This window comes from Heterocephalus glaber, unplaced genomic scaffold, assembly GCF_053883595.1.
Source record: "Heterocephalus glaber isolate CG9 unplaced genomic scaffold, H.glaber_assembly_v1.0 deba00001428, whole genome shotgun sequence".
NCBI classification, from domain to species: Eukaryota; Metazoa; Chordata; class Mammalia; order Rodentia; family Bathyergidae; genus Heterocephalus; species Heterocephalus glaber.
Genome location: NW_028258293.1, coordinates 18,951,816 through 18,967,071, shown reverse-complemented (window position 1 = coordinate 18,967,071; position 15,256 = coordinate 18,951,816). Strand labels below are relative to the sequence as shown.

Here is a 15,256-nt window from a genome sequence, read left to right as displayed (position 1 = left end):
ACATCCCAAACCTTTCCCTGTCCCCATGGCCCCATGTTTCTGCCCTCTTCAAAGGCACCATGAGTCACAACCTCCAAGGCATCTTTAACTTTACTCTAACTTTACCCCATGCTCACCCTCAGCCAGATCCTGAGCCAGAATCTTTCAATCTCTGAATCTCTGAGCCAGAGATTCATCTTAGGAGAGGGCCTTAATATACAATCATTTGTATTTTTTACATGATGATTTTTCCCCTTGCTGGCCTCTAAGGGCTCCATTTTTTTAAATAGAAAAAGGGCATATTTCCACTTTACCCACCCCCAAGAAATGTAGTAGCCAAGTTCTTCCAAACTTGGAACTTACCACAGGACTCAGAGGTAGGGTATATTTTCTTTTATGGGGACAGAGTAGCCCTGCCATTCACTCCAAAGCTGAGACACACCTGTTTAGAATTTGCAGATTTCTTCTGCCAGGACCCATATTGGGCCACAGAAGCAGGCAGGCTGAAAAGGAAAGAGGCAGGAGATGCTGAGACCAGAAAGCTGATAGCAAAGAAAGACCAGCCCCGAGGAGAAGCAGGGAACTGTGGACAGAGCCACACATAGAAGGCCAGCAAGCATTTATACAGGCAAGGAATCCAGAGCTATTTGTCATTATTCTAAATCTAAGCCAGGGGTCAGGGTTCAGAAGAGGTCAGAGGGAACAGTACAGGAAGCTGAAATAATCTTGGAGACTTAATTAATTACTGATGGGTGGGTACTTGCATTAATGGGGACTCCAGGGTTCAGAGAGGTTTGCTCAAGGTAACACAGCCTTGAAGTGGCAAAGGTGGGAATTGAAAGCAGGTATATCTAACTTGAATCTCATGGTGTCCGCTCCATACCCCACTGCTGCCCTAGGGTTGAACTCCTCACCCACCACACATGATCTTCCTGATCTATGGGGCTGGTTCTAGGCTGGCCAATGCTAAGGACAAAGGGAGTGGCAAGGATGGATGCAAAATCAGTAGAAGGTAGTGGAAGAGCAGCTTCACAGACCTCAGAAGTCTCCTCTGCCAGGACTAGGGCTTCTCAGAGGTGCTAGAAGGACCTAGAATCTTAGCATAGTGGAGCCTGGATGGATCTGGTCAGGGCCCCAATCAACTTCCTCCTGGTTGACAACCAAGGCCCCAGATGCAGGACCTAGCTGTTGGAGGAGTCTGTGCATTGCCTTCTCACTCTGGTCTTGTCTCCCCACCTTCTTTCCAGGCCCTAGAACAATGATTGGCTGTAGTTACAGCACTGTGTCTGTAGGGGGCACAGTGCCCCCTCTCTCTGTGCATTGCCTTGGCATGAAGACATCTTGTCCAGGGTGCTGTGGATCCAATGTCAAACGAATGCAGAAGAATAATGGTCCAGGTCCTCACACACTTCGGGACTTCTCTGAAGGGTCATCCCAGCTCCCAAGTTTCCTTACAGGATTACAGTTCGAGTCTTCCCTCTGTCCAAGCCTGTACCCCTCACGCCTCCCACAGCATTCCCTGATAAACCCCTGCACACCCATTTTCACTTTAAAGGTGCTTCTAGAAGAAGCTGACTGGCAACAGCTTTTAAGTGCTGTTTCTGGTCACTGACATGGTTTCCATCTGAAGACAAGTCCTGTCCCAAGGTCCAACTCAGCTCCAGCCCCTGTACAACATGAGAGTTTTGGAAATGCTTCAATCTACTTCCCAAGACTGGATCAAGGGCCCCATTCTGGCCAGGGGAACCAGACAAGTCCCAGCCCCTTCATTGTCTAGATAGAGCAGGGAAAGGGCTATGCTTAAAGCCACAGCCCAAAGCCATGGTCCAGAGTTCTCTGCATCCTCTGCTATTCCTATGGGGCATGACTTTTCCCTCTGACAGATTTGATCCAATCCAACAACCTCTTGAGCTGCCCCTGGCTACCCCACTCCCAGTTCCATGGACGGAAAATCTTATGTACCATTTACTCTTCACGGACAGATAATAATAAATTTATGAGTTTTATTCATCAAAACTATACATAACTCAGAGTTTCTGACCCATGAGGGATAATAACACTGGATATAAATGTTGAGTTAACAGAAGTCAAAGTTTGCAGCTTCATTTGGTTTGGTAGTGATGGGGTGGTTCTCATGTAATTTCCACAAGAAACTTCAAAATTTTGAATATAGCACTTATACAGCTATGACTGTTCCAACTGCAGATGTAAAACAACTACCTGAACTCCCAGCCCCCAGCATGAAACCCCTTAAAGCTCTGCTAAAAGGGTCTAATGGCAATAAATCCTCTAATCTGGCAGTAACCCCTGTCCCTGGGCTCTAGTCCGGGGCAGACCAGGTGCCACTCATTTAGGGGGAAGCTGGGCAGGACTCTCTGTGCCATGACCCCACTTTCATTACTGGGCTTTCCACCCTGGCCGTCCATTGCCTGGAACCCTGAAGTAACTTCATTCGGGTGGGCAGGCACCATTGGGCACCTAGGGAAATGAATACCATTAAATTGTGATTTAGAAGTCTACTCCTTAATTACCAGCAAAGCCCTTTGCAGAGTTTCCTGACAGCTCCTTAGAACCTGATAAATGATTTGGGGTCTCAGCAAAGCCTCTCAGAGGTGAGAGGTGGTGAGGGCTTTGAGGAAGCTTGGGAATGGTTCCCAGTATTCTCCAGGTCCTATGTTTCAGAGATGATGTGTCCAGGCCTGGGAGTCATACTCCTGGTACCTCCTCTTGGCACACTGTCCTCAGCCCAGGAGTGTTGGCATCACACATCACAGACCACCCACCCTCAGCTGGATGGCCAGGCTAGGGTGTAAGCTGGTGACACTGGGACTTCTCAAACATGTCCTGTTGGAGAGCTTGCACTTCCAAGTCTTGTAGCAGTCTAAGCTTTACCCTTCTTTCCTCCAAGATACTGTACTGTTGGTAGGGTTGTGCACCAAACAAGGGGCAGGAAATGATCTATATTGAGATGGAGCAGATGGAGGTACCCAGGGAGCCCAGGTCTGTCTCAGCTGCAGTCTGGTGGGCTGAAGGCCTCTTTCTGACCACCCTCATGTAGACTTTCTACTGCTCTCCCCAGAGGCACCTACACCCCTGGAATCTTCACTATGGATCTTGGACATCATGAAGTCAGACTTTGCTGGAGGAAGGCATGGATCAGATCTGTCATTCTCAGTTGAGAAGTGAGATAAAATTGGCCATGATCCTACCTGAAGAGACCTTCTACAGGGGCTCACTTGCCTATTCTAGAAACCAGATGATCAGTTATTTTTTCTGACAAACAAGGTAGGATATGGAAGATTCACTTTGCCTTTTTCGGCTAAACATATATATTATAAAAATGTATGTTTTTAAAGTAGGTGCATTTCAGTTATTAATACTTTTTAAAGAATTTAAGAGATACATGTGATCCTTTCAAATAAAATTTAAAGTCAAATACTGTAAAAGTTTTAATAAGGACTGGAAAGTCTGAATGGGGATTCAAGTTAAGAAAGCTGATGGAATTATTTTAAGAGTCATTGGAATTACACAAAAATGAATCAAAGAAAAAAATACCTCTCTTTCAAGAATGAAACAGAAAAATACCAGTTTATGTTTTCCAGAGTCTTTGTGAGATGGTCAGTTGTTTTTTAAAAGGTAGCATATTATAAGAGGAAAATATAAGTCATCCTGATATAATGATAATAATAAATAAAACAAAACCCTGTGGGAAAATGGCTGATCTACACTGAATCATCAAAGAATCTTCAGACTGAGTTTATCGCATGCATTTTCAGCAATTTTAAATGAGGTCAGGCTCCGATGGGCCCAGAGACCTGGTTTTAGGGATCTATCAACACCTATCAAACTGTGAATCCTGTGCCTTTATACCTCTAATTGTTTGGGTTGCTTCTGGTCCCAACGGCAGTAATTCAAATATCTCTTTGACTTCTTAAGCCATCCTGATTTCCAGAAGCTCAACCACATGTCTTTTCATGCCCACAAACTAAAATTACCTTTAACATATTCTTTTTCTTTTTTTCAAACTCCTGGCAAGCAGCAAGCCTGAACCCTCCTGCAGGGGAATTGCAGAGGCAAGGGCACCATGAGAGACACTGAGGAATGGTCACCTTTGACCTACAGAGGACAGCTGCCTTGGGCTGAGGGATTAGGAGACAGTGGGCTGTGATCAAAGAACCCCAAAGAAAGGAACCTTAAACCTTTATCTCCAAAGCTTCTGGCAATTCAAGCTCATCTCCACTGGAGCATCAAAGCTGGTGTAGGAGGTCAGTAAGGGACTTTCTTCTCTTAAAATCTTAAGCTTATTTTTTAAATGTCTCCATGTTAAGTCCTACTGGCTATAGGAGGTGACCTCAAGTGACTCTCACAAATTACTCAAACCTCTTAAAATTTTGTATTCCTGGCCTCCTGGATTTTGTTGGCTGGTGGTCCCTTTGCTCCACTGACCTCAGCTGATTGGACTAGGGCCCTTGTGTTGAACAGTAGAGAAATCACATCCCTAGCTAAGGGATATTGGTATGAGACTTACTGGGGTGTTCATTAGCATGACTTTCTAATCAATAAGAATACCTCATCTTGGGCAGCAGTTAACCAACTCGATCAAATCTTCACTTTTGGGAAGAGTAAATGCAAGGTATACAAATGGGACTGGAGTTTTCTTGAATTCAAGTTGCATACTGAGTGGTAATGAGCTACAGTTCTGGTCCTCTGGGAGACCTGGACTCCAGAAAGCATACAGAGTTAAGATGATGTTGTCCATGTTTCAAGTTGTATGGGTTTCCTGTTGCTGCTATAACAAGTCACTACAAGCATAGTAGCTTAACGCAGCACAAATGTATTCTCTTACATTTCTAGAGGTCAGAAGTCTAAACTCAAGGTGTCCAGGAGGATACTTTCCTTCTGGAGGATTTTGAAGAGAATCTGTTCCCCTACACACTTCAGCTCCTAGAGGTCACTTGCATTCCTTAACCTGTGACCTTTTCCTTGCATCACTTTATCCTCTTGCTCCCATCATCAATCACACTCTAGTTTCTGTTGGCACATTTCCTACTACTGTGACTTTGACCTGCCTCCTTCTTAAAAGAATCCTGTAATTACATTGAGTTCATCAATATAACACAGGATATTCTCCCCATTTCAAGATTCTTAATCACATCTGAAAAATCCCATTTTCCGTATAAGGTAATGCATCCACATGTTCTGGGGATTAGGAAACGGATATCTTGGTGGATGGGTGTTATTCAGGCTGACCACATCTGATTTGCTATGAATTCTTGCAACAGTCCACACTTTTGATGGCCATCATCTATCCAATTCTATTCTATTTGTGCCTCAATATTGGCCCTGCCCACATCCCCCAGAAGAGATCGTCTGAGTATTTTGTGAATAGGTCATCTATGATAATAGTTGGTGAATAGCTGATCTGATTTCTGGTTAACAACCTATTAAGCAATGATCTATTGTTTTATCATTTCATGGATTTGCCAGTGCTCAACTGGGTTCTAAAAAAATTTGGAAGCACAGAGACTATGTACCTGGTAGGCTGTGTAGACTAGAAGTGATCTAGAGCCAGGACTGGGGCTGCCATGGGAGCTGTGAACGACGTGTGTAAACACAGGAAGTTGACTGATCAAGAGGACTAAGTGGAAATGGAATTATGGAGACCATGTGGCCTTTGAAAAATGGAGATGTTCAGGTCAAGCCTTGTGTTACTGCAACAGTCTCTTCTCTATTCTTGAGCCAGTCGGAGTGAGGTTCTACTCTTTGCAAAAAAAATCCCAGCTCCAAATAGAATATTCATTTTTTCCTTGACCCCTATAAAACAGTGGCTTACCCAACCCTTCAAAGCAAAGATCCCGTGTTCAGCAGAAATCTTAAAAGTGTTAGAGGAGCAAGGAAGAGAGGCCGGATAGCTCCCCGTGTGGTTTCCTGACACTGGAGCGCTTTGGTCCTTGTGCTCCAGTGTCCTCCTTTTATTTCGTGGGATCTACTGAAGCCCTGAAACTGCTGCAAATAGCTGTAACAATGTATTGTTCAGGGAACAATGACAAGAAGCAAAGTCTGTACATGTTCAGTACAGCTTCTTTTATCAGGACAAGGGGTTACTTGACAATTTTCTCAGGGTTAAATCACTGAGAACAAAACCTACTCTCACATTCCTACCCTCGCCATGTTATCTCAGTCCATAGGTCTGGCTTTCTGCCTCAGTTTCCCTGCGAAGAACTCTGGTCTCTCATGCTCAATCCCTTTGCCCTGTCCTGGGAATTAAGCTGCCATTTGCTTCACTGCTTAACGCCATCCCTCAGAGGTCTCCATGTTAAGTCCTGCTGGCTACAGGAGGTGACCTCAGGTGACGCTCACTGAAGAGCCCTCTGCCTTCTGGACCCTGATGCCTTTGTCCAGCCATCAGGTTCTGGCACCTGCTCTGCCTGTGCCTCAGCTTGCCACCTCCCCTGAATGCTAGGACCTGCACTTCCCAACCTCTTGGCACGCTCCCCATGGTCACGTCCCTGTCCTGCCAGTTGGGTTCCCCTTGCAGTAGCACTCTTTCCCACTCCCTGCCTCAGGGAGGGTATCTCAGGAAGCACCTGAGACTCCCGGAGCTATGTCTTAATGAATTGGCTTGGCTCAGCAGCGTGCATTTTGTGCAACAAAGTATTAATGGGGTCTCTTCTGCCTCCAGTGCCTTTGTTGTCAGGGAAAAATTAAAGAGGACCCAAAACTGCTGAGGAGCCAGCTGGTGATTTAATTTTACCTAATTTTTCTACCTCTGGGGAAATTACAAAATTAATGAAAAACCAGACCTCTCAGGTACTCTCTGCTGCAACATGTGAGCACTAACCCAAGGACTGCAGGACACAGCCACTTTGGCCTCTGGTACAGGACAACATGGGGATCCTGGGACAATTGTGCCATCCTGCCTGCTGCTGGCCCACAGGAGCCAGGGCATATGGCAGGAAATCAGCTTTAGCTCCTGGTGAGAGCAGGGCTGCTCTCAGATCTCCCAGTTGGAGTCTGCTCCTCCCTGTTATTTATTTCCTTCCCACTTGTAGCTGTTTTTACTATGGAGCTGATACTGTTTTTCCGTGATTCCTGAGGGTGCCAGACAAAGCCTGGTTGTGTAGTGTAGGCCAGGCCCCAACGGGCACCATGTGGCTTTCCTAAGTGCTGACCGTGATGCCAAGGGGTCTGCAGCCTGGCAAGTTGGTGAGAAGACTGGGAAAACTATTTCTGTCTGGGCTTCTGCTGTCTGTCTAATCCCAGCCTGTGGGCCCTCAGGGTGCTTCCAGCTCTACAATTCTTTTTTTGCTTTTTTCCGGTACTGGGGCTCGAACTCAGGACCTTGTGCTTATGAGACAGGCAGAGTGCCACTGAGCTAAATCCCCGGCCCTCCAGCTCTACAGTTCTATTCACCTTTATTTTATTTGTTTTTCAGAGCATCACATAGCCTTCAGCATCAAGTAGACTTGCAACTTGTATAAATTTTGCCACCAGACTTCCTGGTGATGAAAATACTTTAGAAAGAAGCCACATCCTTTCCCTGTGACTCCAGAGATCCTAACAAGGTGATTCTTAAACATCACCACAAAGAGTCCTCCTCAAGGTCTTCTTCAGTATCCTGCATCTTAAGATTTGGGTAGAGCTTTGTCCTCCTTGATACCTTCCCCACCTCCTCAGTTTTCCAGCACCTGCATGGGTACCAAAATAAAATACTTAAGTGGCATAATATTTCTACATAACTTTTGCACATCTATATATATGTGTGTGTGTGTGTGTGTGTGTATAATTATCTCTAGATTACTTATAATACCTAGCATAATGGGAATGCTGTGTAAGCAGTTGCAATAATGTAGTGTTCAGGGAATAATAAGAAAAATGTCTGTATATGTTCAGCACAGGTGCATTTTTTTTTCTCCTGATGTTTTCAGTGCACTGAAGACTAAATTTTTAGGTATGGAGAGTGAGTGCATTACTGCTTTTCCTGCATCTTCTATTAGGCAGCAGGGCCAAACACATCAGAAGGTTGATACTTCACATTTGTCCGTCAGCTTGGCCACATGGGCCACATGTGGCATGTTGGGATGTGACATCTCAATTCCTCAGGAAATCTTCATAAAGTCTGTGGACTCCTGCTCTGGGGAGTAGTATGTCACAGGCCCAGGCAGGCTGCCGACCTCAATAGCTCCTCCCATTGGGAGGATTTCTTCAACCAGAAATGTACTGTCCTGGGGACCTTCAACTCATTCATGCACTATTTTAGTGGTTCCCAAACTAGATCATTAAGAAAAACTATTCTAGTTTGAAGGATATTAATGGATATGCTACACCCTAAAAATGTCTTCTACCAACATTTCCTTTTTTGTTTAAATATGAATCAAAGTTAATCAGTTTTGTTTACTCTAGAATCTCAAAACCTTTAAAATTTTAGTATGGCTTGGGAATCTTTTGCGATGTGCATTTAGTCTGCAGCATTTCCCAAGTTTATTTGGTCTTAGAACATTTTGGTTTTTGAGGCTAGATTAACATCTCCCTCAAATAGTGTTCAGTGGAACACATTTAGGCAAATGTTTTCGTGTTATAAGATTTATCACACTGTATTGCAATGATTTATTCACGTGTCTTCCTTCCTTACCAGGCTGTGATTTCCTGAAGGGCAAGAAATGTATCTTATTCATCTCTTTATCTCCAGCAGTTAACACAGCCCTTCCCAGGGATGGTCCCCTTGATAGCTCTTGCCAAGGTCACCAGCAGTCTCCATCTTTCTCATCTGATGCAAATTCCCAATGGCATTTTATTCAGGTTGGCTCTGATTCCTCCTTCAAACCCCTTGGCTCCTGCTGGCTCCTGTGCCATCACACCTACTCCCGTGCAGTGCTGATGCTGAGCCTTGCTTCCGGTTGCAGTGCCCAGAGTTCTGTCTTGGCACAGTTCCTGTGCTGCAGCTGTATTCTGTCCCTGCTGACCTCAAGCAGATCTGTGGCATGGAACACTTTCTATAAGCCAATGATTAGCACACTTAAGTTTCTGGACGTGGTTTTTCTTTTGAGCCCCAGACTCATATCTAATTACTTAGTTGACAGCTCCTCTTAGATGCTGATATTTCACAAATCCAGAACAAAATTTTAGATTTTTTCCAACAAACTTGTTCATCTCCTGGTCCTTCCCATATTAGTAAATCATACCCATCAGCTGCTCATATCCAAACTTTAAAACTCATTCCATTTCTTTACCTTCCCTTTAATCATCAGCGTATCCTACTCATACTGTCTGTGATCTTTTGGATTACTGCTCAGCAAATATTTCCTGTCCTTCCCCTTCCTCTGCAGAGTGTACTTTCTCCACCCAGTTGATACTGAACTTGCTTTGGCTGCTGGGACATTAGCTGACACCTGAATGTTTGAAAAGTATGGATTAGCCCTTGCATCCTGTATCAGTTATCAATGCTATCTCTCAGTTCCAAACTTAGCTTGTTTTTTTTTTAATCTATGGAAATGACTATGGGCCCTTTGTATCTTTTTTTGGGGGGGGGGCCTGGCTTCTTGGCACACCTGTCCACCAGCCCGCACTGCCCACTTCCCTGAGGGTGGTCCTAGTGCTGCTGTCCGTGCAGCTCTCTGAGAAGGAACCCAGATAATTTCTCTGCCATCCTATTCCTCCTGGACTCTTCAATACAGAGCAGTGCCCTCACTGCTCTGCTCTGCAGTAAATCCTGAACCCAACTGATCATGATGCTTCAGTTAACATAGATGGTGGTGAAGGATATTTCATGTCCTATTTAGGCCCATTTAAGCATTCTAGCTTATCAGTCCATTTGATTTTGGGTCCTTAATACAATACCTTACTTATATATATTTATAAAAACCTCCTATCTATCTTCTTTCCCTGCTGCTCTTTGACACATTTTCCTTGTAGCTATTCTTTCCTGTTCAGTTTTCCACGTGAATTTTAGAATCATTTTGTCATATTCCCTCCCTAAATTCCAATATTATAAATTCATTTTGAAAATTAACATCCTTATTCTATTGAGTTTTTTCATCTGAGAGACTGACACATCTATATTTAGTGACCTTTTTTCACATCCTCAATAAAGTGCTCTCATTTTCATTATATCAGCCCTAATTTTTTGCAGGGAGGAGGAAGACTGGCGATTGAACCCAGGATCTTCACATTGAGATACATCCCAGTCTCTATTTTATATTTTATTTTGAGGCAGGATCTTGTTAAAATACTTAATTGCCCAGGTTGGGTTCAAGCTTACAATCCTCCTGCCTCAGCCTCCCAGAGTATTGGGATTACACATATGCATCGTACCACACCACCTGCTAGATTTTCTTTTAAGATTGTTTACAGTCTTTCTTTTGGTCTTTTGATGTTATTGTGCACGATATGATTTCCTTTTATCATACCTTTAAATGATTACTGATATTTAGGAAAGTTATTGATGTTTTCTAAATTTCATTTATTTATTTTTAATTAGTACATATTTTCAGTACATAATGATTATAATTATCATGGGCAGTGGTACATGTACAGAATACATCTTACCTCTTTTCTCTCTTCTTTGTTTTTCATTCCCTACCCTTCCCCTCCCTTCCTGCTCCTTCTAACTGTTGATCCCTTCCTTTCTGCAAAAGCTCTATTTTCATCAATTTTTCCCATTTGTTTTCCCTCCTCTTCTTCCCCTTTCCTTTCATTCTTTGTTACCCCATTCATTTGAAAGAAAAAACCCTCCCTAATTCCTTTTTCCTTTTTATCTGTCTGCTCCCCACACTCCGGTTTTTAAACCATTGATGTTGAACTTTTTTGGGAGAGATCTAATTTTTTTTTTGTATTAAATTCTTTTATTGGTACATTGTAGGTATACAACACAATTACATTTCTCACTGGGAATTGTACCTTTACATAATGCATCTTGGTTCTTATTTTTTCCCCATTCCTAGCCCGCCCTTCACGCCCTTCACCCTTCCCTATTTACAAAGACTTTATTTACATTTTTTCCATTTCTCATCATTTTTCCTCTCCCTTCTTTCCTTTCCCCTGCCCCTTCCACTACCCCTACCCTTTTGGACCTTTTCTTCCTATTTTACATTATTGATGATTCGTTCTAATCATTGGTACATTTTAGGTATACAATGTAATGACATTCATCATTGGAAATTTGCACCTTTACATAGTCTCTCTTGGTTCTTATTTTTCACCCTTGCCCAGCCCTCCCTTCAAGCCCTCCGTTCCTCCCTATTTACAAAGATTTTGTTCCTATTTTTCCATTTTCTCATATTAATTCCATTCCCTTCTATCCTTTCTCCTAGCCCTCCCACTTCCTTCCCCTTTGCCCCTTTTCTTCCTATTACACATGACCTATTATACATTTAGTCCTTATTTACACTTTCAGTTTCTCACACCAGAGAAACTATTTGGTATTTACCCATCTGTGTCCTATTTATTTCACTTAAGAGTATCGCCTTAATGCGCATCCATTTAGCTATGAATGTCTCTAATTTCTCATTTTTTATGGCTGAGTAGTACTCCATTTGATAAAAAAACCACATTTTCTTTATCCAGTCTCCAGTTGATGGGCATTTGGGCTGTTTCCAAGTTTTAGCTATTACAAACTGCACTGCTATGAACATGGGCGCACATATATCACTGTGGTATGATTCTTTTAATTCTTTGGGGAAGATCCCCAGCAGTGGAATAGTATGGTCAAATGGGACTTCTAGTCCTAGTTCTTTGAGGTAAGATCTATTTTTTTTGAGAGATTCTTTTACAAGAAAAACCATTCAATATTTAAATTTATGCATTTGACTTGTTTCACTTAAACTTGTGGTCTCAAATTGCATCCATTTGCCTATGAATGGCTCAAATTTATCTTGCTTTATGATAGAGTAATACTCCACTGTATACAAACACCACATTTTCTTTATCCATTCATCTGTTGATGGGATATAGGCTACTTCCAAGATTTAACTCATAAACTGGTGCTGCTATGAACATGGGTATGCATGTATCCCTGTTATGTGATGTCTTTCACTCTTTTGGGAAGATATAAAGAAGGGAAATATCTGGGTGAAATAGAATTTTTATTTTCAGCTTTTTGAGGAATCTCCATGCTGATTTCCATAGTTGTTGTACTAGTTTACATTTCCACCAACAGTGTAGAAGAGTTTCTTTTTTCCACATACCTTTGACAATGTATTTATTGTCATTTGTGTACTTCTTCTGAGAAGTATGTATTCATTTCAGTTGCCCATCTTGTTGATTTGGGTCTTTTATTTAGGGGAATCTAATTTTTTTTGAGTTCTTCATATACTCTAGATGTTAGTCCTATGGCCAAGGAATAGCTTGCAAATTTTTTCCCATTCTGTAGGCTGCCTCTTCACTCTTTTGGTTGTTTCCTTTGCTGTGCAGAAGTTTTTGAATTTAATATCATCCCATTTGTTGATTCTCAGTATTATTTCTTATGCCATTGGGGTTCTGTTCAGAAAATCTTTGCCTATACCTATGTCTTCAAGAATTCCACCTATTTTACCTTCCAGAAGATTATTTCTGCTTTAATATTTAGATCTTTGATCCATTTTTATTTAAATTTATTGCACAGGTCTACACTTAATCTTCTGCATGTGGATATCCAATTTTCCCAGTACCATTTACTAAAAAGTCTGTGTATGTTTTTGGCTCCTTTGTCAAAGATCAAATAGCTAAATGTGCCTTGGGTTGTTTCTGCTTCTTCTGTTCTGTTCCAATGATCCACAAGCCTTTTTTTTGTGCCAGTACCTTACTGCTTTAATCACAGTAGTGTTATAGTATAATTTTAGATATGGGATTGTGATGCCTCCCACCTTGCTTTTGTTACCCAGGATTGCTTTTGCTATTCTGAGTCTCTTCTGATTCTATATGAATATTATAATTGTTTTCTCTTGGTCTGTGAGAAATGCTATTGGTATTTTGACTGCATTAAGTCTGTATATCAGTTTTGGAAGTATAGCCATTTTGATCATATTGGTTCTGCCTATCCAGGATTAGGGATATCTTTCCATTTTTCTGATACTATCCTTGATTTCCTATTTCAGAGTGATATAATTTTCATTATAGAAGTCTTTTACTTCCTTAATTTGGTTAATTCCTAAGTATTTAATATTTCTTGATGCTATTGTGAATGGTATTGTTTTCCTAATTTCTTTCTCAGTGAGTTCATTATTAGTGTATAGGAACAGTATTGATTTTTGTCTGTTTATTTTGCATCCTGCTAAATTGCTGAATTTGTTTATAAGTTCTAATGCTCTTTTGGTGAAATTTTTTGGGTCTTGCAAGTAGAAGATCATGTCATCTGCAAATACTTTTTCCTTTCTTATACATATCTCTTTTATTTCTTTTTCATACCTGATTATGCTGGCTAATGTTACAAGGACTATGTTAAACAAGAGTGGTGATAGTGAACAACCTTGTCTTGTTCCTGATTTTAGAGGGAAAGCTTTCAGTCTTTCCCCATTTAATATAATGTTGGCAGATGCATGTTTATTCTGGAACAAATAATTTCATTGAATTCTTGTTAATTCTATGTGTTTTCAATGCATTTTCTTGAGCTTTTGAGGTATGAAATTATATCGAGTGTAAATGATATTCTGTCCTTTAATTTTCAGTAATTATATCTTTTACTTGTGTTTGGTATCTCATTATGCCAACCAGGACAATATAACATAATAAAAGTATTCTGGAAGATTTTTATGTTCCTATGCAAAAAGTGAGCACTGACCCTTTCTAATTCTACTAACCAAAATTAACTCAAAATGAATCACAGACTCAAATGTAAGAACTAAAACTACAAAACTTTTAGAAGAAAGTCTAAGAGAAAAAAATCTTGTGAAATTGAGTTGGGGAACAATTTCTTGGGGGACAAAAAGCATGAGTAATAAAAGAAAAAAGATAAACTGGACTTCATCAAAACAAAAACTTTTGATTTTCTTAAGAAAATGAGCCACAGATTGGAAGGAGATATTTTAAAAACTGAAATCAGAATATATAAAGAATCCTTACAGCTTAATAATAAAATATGCAATCAAATAAATAAATAGATGAACAATTTGAACATTTCACCCCAAAAGATATATTGATGGCATATAGACACATGAAAAGATAATCAATGTCATTAAACCAAAGTATCATTTTGCATCTACTAGACAATTAAATTCAAAAGACTGATAATACCAAGTACTGGTGAGGATACAGGATGACTACAACTCTCACAGTCAGTGAAAATGAAAAATAGTACAGCCACTTTGGGGAAAAATCTAGCAGTTTCTTATGAAGTTAAACATTTATTTAATAAGACTCAACTTTCCTACTCTTAGGTATTTACCCAAGAAAAATAAAAATACAAATTTACACAAAAACCTATACACAAATGTTTATAGTAGCTTTATTTGTAACATTCCCAAACTGAACATAACCCAAATGTTCATTAATGATTAAATGGACACACAAATGTTGGCGCATTCATACACTGGAACACTGTTCATGCAACAACATGGGTCAATCTCAGAAACAGTGTGCTTAGTGAAAGGAGCAGGACCCCAAACTCTACCATATGACTTGATTTATGTGACATTCAAATTATAGGGACAGAAATTAATCAATGATTTCCAGGGCTGGTGTGGGAGAGACAGTTAAATATAAAGGAACTTGAGGGAACTTTTGGGGGTGACAGATGTACTCTATATATTGCTTAAATGACTGCCTATATTTGCTAAAAAATCATTAAATCATAGCATTTAAGGAGATACATTTAATATGTTAAAATTTTACCTCAGTAACCCTGACTTTCAAAAAAGAGATGGATACACAGACAAAAAACTCACAGTACATATTGGTATTAGTGGTAATTCTGATTTTGTTCTTTAATAGGAATGTCATTGTTTATGCATTATTTTGGCCACATATTTTACAAATAAGATGCATTCTTTACCATGTTAAGAAAATAGACTTGTGTAACTTTAATGTTTCGTAGCATCTCACAACAGAAACAATCTGGCTGGTTAAAGCAGAAAAAAAAATTATTGACAGGATTCTGGATAGCTCAGAGAATAATAACCAGACAGTCAGGAATGAAGGGAGCTGGGGCAGCTGACATCACAGCCCAGATCCTGCTGCCGTGATGGTGGTGTGACTGCTGCCACCTTTGATGGAGAGATGCACAGCCCTAACCACCTCTGGAGTGGGCCTGGATGCAGTCCTTGTACTTCTGTCACTGTGACCCTGGAAAATGATGTTGCTGCCATTA

The 15,256-nt window shown here is 41.0% G+C and overlaps 1 long non-coding RNA gene across 3 annotated transcripts in view; it reads left to right on the top strand.

Annotated features, from left to right (window-relative positions):
• Positions 1–15,256, top strand: part of LOC147827991 (uncharacterized) — a 201,085-nt gene that overhangs the window by 123,960 nt on the left and 61,869 nt on the right. For all 3 annotated transcript variants that reach the window (XR_015451449.1, XR_015451450.1, XR_015451448.1), the window contains 2 exons: positions 3,059–3,264; positions 4,019–4,244. This is a non-coding gene — a long non-coding RNA (uncharacterized LOC147827991). The remainder of the gene's footprint in view (positions 1–3,058; positions 3,265–4,018; positions 4,245–15,256) is intronic.